We start from the raw sequence: 9,695 nt of genomic DNA, 5'->3' as shown, positions 1-9,695 counted from the left end.
TCCGCGCGAAGCGGGGCCGTCCGGGGCCGCGTCCCGCGTGCCCGGTGCCCGCTCCTGGCCCTGTGGGGGCGAGCGGCGAGCCCCGCGTCGCTGGGACCTCGTCGCCGGATGCACGGACTGGGACACCGAGGCCCAGAGAGGTCAAGGGCCGGCCCGAGGTCCCCCCACGAGTGACCCTCGGAAGAGGGGCCGAGGGCCCGGCCCGGATGGGCTCTGGGGAAAGGCAAGGGGACCGTCCTGCTCTTGAAAGCTTCCTGCACTTCTCTCACTTATGTCGCGCGGCTGTCCCTTTCGTATTCACAAGGAAATAGCGCCTGAGCTCCGAGCGCCGAGCTCCTGAGACCCTGCTGCTCAGAGGTCGGTTACATAAAAGCGCGTGCCCTTCAGGGCGTCTGTGTCATCCCGACTCGCTGCTGGTTGTCGTTCTTTTAGACTGTCAACCGGCTGTGCCGGGACACAGATGAGAGAGCCGCGCGGGAGCCTTTCCCTCCCAGGGGGACAACCTTGAACGCAAGGCCCATGAGTGGCGATGCCCTGGGTCTCTCTCCACCCACCCCCGACTGGCAGCAAGTGCGCCTCCGGGCTGTTTGCAGATTTCCGGAGGCTTGTGGCGTAAATGTTCCCCAGCAGCCCCAGGACTCCAGAGTGCCTGTCTTGCCTTCCAATGCCCGCCTCAGGTCCTGGCCTCAACGTCACCTTCCCTGGACAGCCTTCCAGGTCTACCCTAGCAAAGCTGACCACTGCTCATTGCCCCCGGCGATGGTCTGAGTACTCCTGTTTTCATGAGGCTGTGAGCATCTCAGGGACAGAGCTTGGGTTTTGTTGAGGGGAGAGGTCCCCAGAGTCTGGAGCACAGGACAGGTGCACCAGAAATGTCCCTTGAAGGAATAGTTTAGTGGAACGTTACTCCTCTGTCCAAATCCTAACAGATCCCCATTCACCCCCAGGGAGCCCCTACGTTCTTGATGAGTCTTAGGAACTCTGAGCTACTCTAAGCCCAGGCCCCCAGGACTCAGCCGCCTTCCTTGAAGCACCCTCTGCTTCTCTGACTCTCTGGTGAGGTGCCATTTCAGTGTCCCCAGTAAGAGTCTCCTTCATGTCTCCCTTAGGCCTAAACTTGCAAGAGGCAGTCAGATGACACTGTTAAATGCATAGCCTCTGGGGCTAGACAGCCTGGATTCGAAACCACAGCTCTGCTGCTCAGTAGCTAATGTTTCGTCGCCTCTCTGGGCCTCAGTTTCTCCCTCTGTCAAGTGGAGATGACAGTAGAACCTGTTTCACAAGAAGGTCGTGAGTATTAAATGTTGACTCCTCATGAAATGCCCCAAACCACATCCAGCATATCATAATTGCTCAGCTATTCTTTGTTTTTTGTGTTTTTTTTTAACCCCTGCATGGCTGCTCCCTGGGCGTTCTGAATCTCCCTCGCCTTCCCTTCAGCTGTGGCTCCAAGGGACACTTGGCAAACATCCTCACTGTTGGACATAGTGTGTCACCACAGCAGACTGAGCAAAGGACTTGTGACCGTCACACCTGCTTCTGTCCTGGGGCTCAGAATTGGACTGGTAGGACAGGAGGGTGGATGGCGGCTTCCCCAGCTCTAACCTGACTCTCTGTGCCACTGTGGTCAATCACCCTCAAGCATGAGCTTCCACCTCTATGAAGGGGGACCCTCAAAAAAGGAATTATCATTTTGGAGTGCAGGCCCCTTGTAGTACAGGCTTCCCCTGCTAGGTAAGTGTTCTAGGAACACGTCAGCATCAGTGTACCAGCTGGCATTGTTGTGAGCGGCTGTGGCTTCAATGAAATTTTTTTTTGGTGAGTCTTTCAACGTGTTTGCCCATTCCCTGATGGGTGATTTACGAGTGCACTTGCCTACATCGTGCTGAATGCTCAGCGGTTTTTGACCGAAAACGCTATGACCCTCATGCCCCATCCTCCTCATTCACCAGATCTCACCCCAGGTGACTTTTTTTCCTTTGCTTCTCCCGATGAAAAACCTGTTCAAGAGGAAACACTTTTTGATGGGGAAGAGGTGAAACAAAACAAAACAAACAAAAATGACAGAAGCACTAAAAGGTATAAAAATTGACAGTCAGCCGGGCTCGGTGGCTCAGCCTGTCATCCCGTGCCTTTGGGAGACTGAGGTGAGTGGATTGCCTGAGCCCGCGGGTTCGAGACCCGCCTGGGCAACTTGGCGAGACCTCATCTCTACAATAAATCAAAATGAGCCGCGTGTGGTAGCGCGCGCCTGTAGTTCCAGCTACTCAGAAGGCTGAGGCGGAAGGATCGCCAGAGCCCACCAGGTCGAGGCTGTGGTGGCCGGGAGCGGCCACTGCACTCCAGTCTGGGCGACAGAGTGAGACTCCGACTCAGAAAAAAAATATATATATATTGACAGTCAAAAACTCTTTTGAGCTGTAGAAAAAGCATCTCATTAGGTGCATTGCATCAAACAGAGAGTATTTTGAATATGACTGAAGTTTACACATGTAAGAATACACATTTTGAATAAATAAATTCTAGTTGATGTTGGGTCCCTCTCCCATATGCCTGTCGGAAGCCCGGGTTATGGCAGAAGTCCTGCAGGGCATCTGGATTCATGCGGAAATGTCTTCTCCTTTGACAACTGAAGGGAAGTACATACCTCAGGCCAGTATTCCTGCATCACTTTGATTCCAGAATGTGACTCCCTGACAGCTACTTGTAATGGGAGGAAGGGGGATGCAGAGTGTCTGGGAAGAGACCAAGAGAGGAGTGTGGGGTCCAGATGCTTGGTCTTAGATTCTCTTTTTCAACAGCTCTTCTCCCTCTGTGTCTTCCATTCAGGCCATCTGCACTGTTTGTTGTCGTTGTTGTTTGTTTGTTTTGTTTTTAGGGGATGCACATGCATGTTCCTTACATGGACATAATGTGCGGTGGTGGGGACTGGGTCTCAGGTGGCCCATTGCCCAGATGTAGTGATCATTGTGCCCCATACTGTTTCTATTAAGCATTTACTAAATGCCAGGCACCATGCTCACATCTTTGCATTCACTAAGGTTCTCTCAACACCCTGCAGGAAATATTATCACTACTCACAAATCAGGAAATGAGGCTCAGGGCAGTTTAACACTTTGAGGTCCCCTAGCTATCAGTGAGTGATCTCAGGCCCACCTAACTAGAAACGCTTCCTTTCTCTCCCTTCCTGGTTCTGCCTTCCCAGGTGACAATCGGGGACACGGGTGACTGGCTCTCCATCCCTCCCCGATCCGAGCAGTTGGCAGAGACATCCTGCCAGCAGCTGGGGAGGAGGGCTGTACACCAAGAAACTGACAGCAAGGGCACTGAATCTTCTGCTCTGGACCCTCCTTCTCCCAGAACCTTCCAAGTGGGTAGGTACCAAGCACTGTGAGTGCCCACACAAGGTCCTCCAGGGAAGAGGGAGACGGATGTCTCTGTGAGATGCTCAAGAAATTGTCCCCACCTACCAACCTGGTCGAACTGCTGGCTGTGGGGTGCCTCCACCTCGTGCACACTCTGCTGGTCTCCATGAGAGCTCCATCCTGCAGGCATCAACCCTCTGATGCTTTGGAAAAGGAGAAACTGGGTCTTGGGAAAGAGAGTGGTTTTCCTGCAAGCCACTGTAGGTAATACATTCAGTTCTTTTGGCATCCTGACCAGAAATCTCTCTAGAACACAGCAGTACTCACTGACCACATGCTATGTGCAGACACTGCTCTGGGTACAGGGGACATAGCCATGGAAAAAACAGACTTCACCGAAGCCCCCTGAGACCAGGGCAAAGGGGCCAGTTACTTCATCTGCAGTCTGTGGCGAAACTTACCTGACCCCCAGGTCTGGACTGGAAGCCCCAAGCTGCAGTAAGGAACTGTGACTGTTCTTCCTCTGCATATCCATATCTGTGATTGTGACCCAGACGCAGAAGGACACTTCCCAAACCAACCTCATCTGATGTCACCGGGCCATCTCAGGAACCACAGCAGGTCCTTGCAGCCTCAGCCTACCACCACCATGACACTGTCTGTCAGAATCCCCACCTGCCTCTTCCCCTACCTACATACTCCTGGAGAGAAAAAGACAAGCCTCTGGCCTTTGTGACACTAACCACAGTGAGTCAGACAGGGCCAGGGCAACTCAGTGTCATCAGAGGTTACACAAGATGTAGGGAGCATGTAGTTTTCATATTTGCACAGGACTACTGCTCACACAAGTGTCCTCTCTGCCTTTTGCTTAAGAAAAGTGAGCCCCATCCCAGTCACTTCAAGACTCCGCAGTGTCATGGGTGTGAAGTCCAAATCAGACTGCACCAAGGGCCAGAAAGAGCTGGGTTTGGCCCTGGCTCTCCTGCTTAAGAGTTGTATGATCTTGAGTCAGCTACTTGGTATAGGGAGAGGAGGATACCGAACTCAGAGAATCTTTGTGATATTTAAGCTGAAATCATGAAGCTCATCCTAGTCACTAGGTGCATTTTTAAGCTTTCTGACTGTTCTTTCTCTCCCATAGTTTGTGCTCCTGTTGACCTGAACACATCAGGTCCTGGTCATCTGTCCCCTATGTTGTCCTCGGAGCCTGTTCACCTCCACAGCCCTGGTACCTGATCTGGTAGTCAGTTCACAGCAAACACTCAGCATTCACTCTGGGTCCATTTCTCCTAAAATGCAGTCCCCAAACAGCACTGCTATCCAGCCAACTGAGGCAAGCGCAAGTTTGTCATGTAAGACAGGTACCAAAAGATGGCACACCCCTACCTAGAAATCAATCATTTATGTGTCGGGAGAAGACATAAGGATTGTCACTCTGATCCCTGAATCCCATCAGTTACAGCAGAAAATACATTTTCAAGCCCTGTGATTATAGCTAAAAAGGCTTAATAAAAGTGGATGAGGACTTAGAGAAACTCTCCAAAGATGAAAGCCTCAAAAAGTTCAAAGCCCGTCGTAGATCTGGAATGCCTTGGCTGAGAACGGGTTGGTCTGTTAGTGGCACTTTTCAATTTTACTCAATCTCCAAAGACCTCCTGCATTCAATGTATGGAAGTATAACTGGAAGGAAACTCAGGGACCAAGTAGCTCACAAGTCACTCGCTTTTAGAGATGAGGAAACTGTTGCTCAGAAAGTTCAAGCGACCCAAAGGTAGTAAGTGGAGAACTGACCTCATGCCTGCATGTGCGAGCACACCCGTTCTACCCAACCTGAGGATGGATAGAATCAGACCCTCCGGCCCCGTCACTCACATGGCTGAAGACGCCTGTCCTTCTGTCTCTGTATCCATGTGCCCTGCAAGTCTATGCCCTCCTTTTGCTATTTGTTGGATGGAAAGTTCTGTTCATCTCGCCAGCTCTATTCTTTCGCCCGGGAACTCTCAGAGCCATCCTGGTTCTGCCTTCCAGCAGCTAACGAAGCCACAGATATTGCGCGCGCGCACACACCCCCTAGTGGCCGTGTGTGCAAGCGCATGCCCCCAAAAGTGTGTCGGAGTTGGTGAACCGCTGGGATGTGAGATGGAACCCCCGATAGGACTACAACTGCATCCTAGGAAGGAGGATAGTGACATATGATCTTAGGTGGAAGAGAGTGAAAGAGGGAAAGGAAATCAAAAATGCAAGGAAGGGAGTAAAAACAAACAGCAGAACAAAAGGAAGAGAAAGGGAGATATACAGAACAGGAGGAGAGAGCTAAAAGAATAAGGCAAGCTTAAAAAGGGATGTTTCTCAGTGTTATGCCTTACTCTATTTTAAAGATAAGCACAAGAAAAGAGTAATGGGAAATAACAAGATTTGGCATGTCCAGGGTCAGCCGGCCATCCTGCAGCACAACAGGTGGGGACAAACCAGCCAGGGATGAGATCTGACCCCATCACTGCCTGACTTGGCAATATTCTCAAAATCCAGATCCTTCTCTTTCTATGTTTCTGAGCCTGCAAACAGAAGCCAATAGCAGTTGTTCTTTTCCTATTTTATTGAGATCTGATGAGAGCAATAAGTGTTTGCAGAGAAAACTCTGAAAAGTGCTCTGAGCTCTTGGTTGTAACCATCATAGAAATGTGTTTTATTATTTTTCCCGATGAAGCAAAAACCCTCCATCTTTTGCTTCCTGGTCTAAAAGGTTATATGGGATGCTAGACTACTGAAGTACTTTCTGTATTTCAGCAATGCATCAAGTTATCACCACGTCTAGTGCTTTGAAAGACGCTGTGATTTGGAAAGCGCTGTTCAAATGTAAAACATTATTGTCACAGTAGTAAAAATATCTATGTCCATCTCCTAACCCACTATTTCTTGTCAGGATACATAGAAAAACACACACAAAATAATTCTGTCCACATTAGCAGAATTTTTTTTTACAGCAAAACTGCACATAGCTGAGTCCTGCAAAAAAATCAAAAGCAAAATTATTTTTGCCCATGTCAAGTTACCATCAGTGTCCAAATAGCTACCAAGGGGGTGATGAAGTTTTTAGAATCCACTGCAAAAGTGAACACGTCCGGGTCTCCTATAAAAACGCCAGCCTGAGCTTGTGTTTTTCTTTGTTTGTTTTTTTAAATGAAGATATAAGCTTAACAAAAATGCCTGTGAAAAGAGAATGTATATAAAACTTAGGTTGTGTATTTATGTGAGAACATTGAATTACAAGAGAAACATTTCTTCTGAAAACAAAAGTGGACTTTCGTCAATGACCCATCTGCAGACTCCCTCCATGTCTCGGTGGTTTTCATTCTTTTGGGTGTCTATAGTATGGCATCAGCCTTCCCACAAATCTCAACCTTCATCACTGCCCTTTCAGGACTTATGCCAGGGTGATATGTAACACCTCAAAATCCCTTGCATGTCGCTAATGGGGGAGAGAAGGGTGTAGTGGGTATACCTGGGCAACTTTGATCAACTTCATTCTTCCTCAGATGACAGCTGGCACGTGGAAATATCCCAGCTTCCTCTGACAAATCTTTTCCTAGGAATCAGTTCTCTTTTGGTCTTCCTAGCCATACTTGTCGATAACTAGTCTGTAAGGCAGCAGCAACTTAGATGTGCAAACCAACACTATTTGACACAGTTCTTCAAGGTAAGTTACCCTGGAGCACGTAGCGATTGAGGCCACCAGCAGAGGAGTCAAACACCGACTGGGGTCTGCTCTTAATCAGATGGGAACTTTGGGGCAAGACAACCTCTACAGGTCTCTCCCTCCCCACTTGTAAAATGAAGGCAATATAACTCCCCACTACTTTAAGATTGCCGTGAGCTGAATGCATGTAAAGAGCTCAGCACAGCACCTGGCACTCAGTGGACACAGAACAGTGGAAAATCAGTAGAGCCCTGACCAAGAGAAATATAATCTGAGCCATGTGTGTGATTTTAAATTTTTTAGAAGCCAATTAACCACGTGAAAAGAGACAGGTGAAGTGAGTTTTAACAAGATCACTTATTTAGTTCAATATCTAAAATATTATTTCAAAGTGTAATCAATTTTTAAACATTAATGAGATTTTACATTCTTTGAAATCCAGTGTATATTTTGAACCTACAACACGTTTCATTCCAATGCAGAATTTTCCACAAGGTAAAATATGGTTCTACCAAAACTACAAAGTTGTGTTTCAAGGAGAAATATTTTACACAGCTTTCATTTTAAAATTTAGCTTTCTTTTGTTAATAAAATATTAAAACTACTTCTTTGCTAAGGCTAGCCCCAATTCAAGACCATTAACCACATGTGGTTAGTGGAAGAAGGTATTCAGGGATGTGGTATAGAAAACCCAGCTTTCAGTCTTTAACCAAATACCTGGCTCCTTGTCTTACTCCACATGCAGTCCGAAAGGAGACTGTCCTGGGCTGTTGCAGTGGCCACAAGGTGTCCTTTGTGTGCCAGGCTCCTTCAGTCTTCCTGCTTCACTGACATCAGGGGGTCAAAATGGGTTGTCCCCTATCCATCCTGGGCATCATGACCCCGTTCCATGCAGAACTAAGACAAAGGGGAGGAGCTAAAGAGAAATTCTCACACCTGTTGAGACTGCTCAGGTGTTAGGATGCTTTCTTGGACGCCCAATCAAATAACTTTTGTTCAAGTGTCATTAACCAAACTTTGACCCACATGATCACCCTTATTTGCATAGGGCAAACTTGGGAACCATAGCGTTTTATCTGGGCACCTTGCAAACGCCAGTGGAAGTAGAGCTCCTCGGTAGGGAATAGGGGACAATGGATGTTTGGCAAGCAACTCACAGCCTCTGTCACAGATGACACCTGCAATTATCATTACTACTTTTACTACTACTACTGCTGTATGCCCACCACCAAACTCTCAGGTGATCTCCAAGGGGAACTTGCAAATAATTTTTGAAAAAACAAGACAAAATAGAGTTGTTTATTTCTTATTGGTTCAAGAAAACAAAACCCCCTTCCCTGAATCAGCCTGCCATGGCCCAGGGAACCAAGACAGACAGGAAAGAGAGGGCAGGAGGACTGGACTGGACACCAGGAGCAAACAGTCTTCAGGGCAGAACAAGGTTGTGGCATGGCATGAAGCCCCTCCTTTGTGGGGCTTGAGTAGAAGCTGTGGCTCAAGTTACTGTGGGATGGGTGCTTCCCTTAAGCGACCAGGAGGGTGACTGTATGGAAGGCAAATATATGCTCCCTGTTGAGGTCCTTCTTTCTTCCAGGTGCCAAAGATATTTCTACGGGCTCAGCTGCAGCTTGGAGATCCTTCTTGAGATACTGACTTCCTATGGCCTGGTCTCCCTCCTAAGGCCCTACTCACCATTGAGCAGAAACAGACATACTGTCAACCTCGTTATCACCTAAGTATGACCCTCTGTTCTTATAATTACTTAAAACCTACACCTCACAGTAAGATCCATGATACAACCACTTCGTAGACCAACTGTGAGGATGCACTAATGCATGCAGAATGCTTAACTCAGCCCCCAACACACAGAAAGTGCTCAAGAAATTATTATTCTGAATTTTCTCCTATGCAAAAGTGGGTTTTGTGTTTTCTTTTGTCTACCCTGTGGTTTAATATATTGGTCAGAATACTGGCAGGAAATAAATGGTGTTCTCAAAACGAGTTGCAGAAAGAGGTCATTTACAAGGTGTGGGTGGGGTAAAGGGAAGAGTTAAGCAGTCTGGGCCTCCAGTGGGAAACCTCACATCCTGCACCTGAGGAGGCCAGGGGAGGACAGGTGAGCCCATGAGAGCTGTGGGGCAGGGAGCAGGCCCCCAGCAGGGGCTGTGGCTGATGATAGGAAACACTGCCCCTACCAAACAGTGGAGTCCAAGAAGGAGCCAGGGCACTAAACACCCTGACCTCACCCCTCCACCCTCCAATCTCCTTCACATGCCTCCCACTGGCTGAGTTTAAGCAAAAGCCAGTGGTCAGGGGAGGCCAAACAATGTGTATCACAGAGGTGAACCTTGCAGGGCAGAGACTGAGGTTGAAGAAGGTGGAGAGTGGATTCAGAGGGCAACAGAAGACCAAACCTCTTTGCAGTGTCCTACAGAAAATATTTTGCATTAAGTATCTGGCACTGACTTGCTGGACATCTACTCTGGTTAATACTCTTCTTGTAGTGTTTGGTATCCTCATTCAGGTTATGTGTACATACGGATAATCTAGAGACAGGGAGACATTATGGTGCCATAGAGAAATTCTGGACTCACCCAGAATTTCACACACATCTCCCCCACCCACTGGCCATG

At 48.2% G+C, this 9,695-nt stretch overlaps 1 long non-coding RNA gene across 1 annotated transcript; it reads left to right on the top strand.

Annotated features, from left to right (window-relative positions):
- The first annotated feature begins 1,115 nt into the window (after positions 1–1,115).
- Positions 1,116–8,987, top strand: LOC110595336. The gene is made up of 3 exons (XR_002481761.1): positions 1,116–1,290; positions 3,206–3,374; positions 8,657–8,987. It is a non-coding gene; the product is annotated as an uncharacterized LOC110595336 (long non-coding RNA).
- The last annotated feature ends 708 nt before the right edge of the window (positions 8,988–9,695 follow it).

Source organism: Carlito syrichta, unplaced genomic scaffold, assembly GCF_000164805.1.
Source record: "Carlito syrichta isolate Samal-C Ts95f unplaced genomic scaffold, Tarsius_syrichta-2.0.1 Scaffold290130, whole genome shotgun sequence".
In the NCBI taxonomy this organism is placed as follows: Eukaryota; Metazoa; Chordata; class Mammalia; order Primates; family Tarsiidae; genus Carlito; species Carlito syrichta.
Note: the sequence above shows the minus strand (reverse complement) of the source record. Positions and strands in the feature narration are given on the sequence as shown.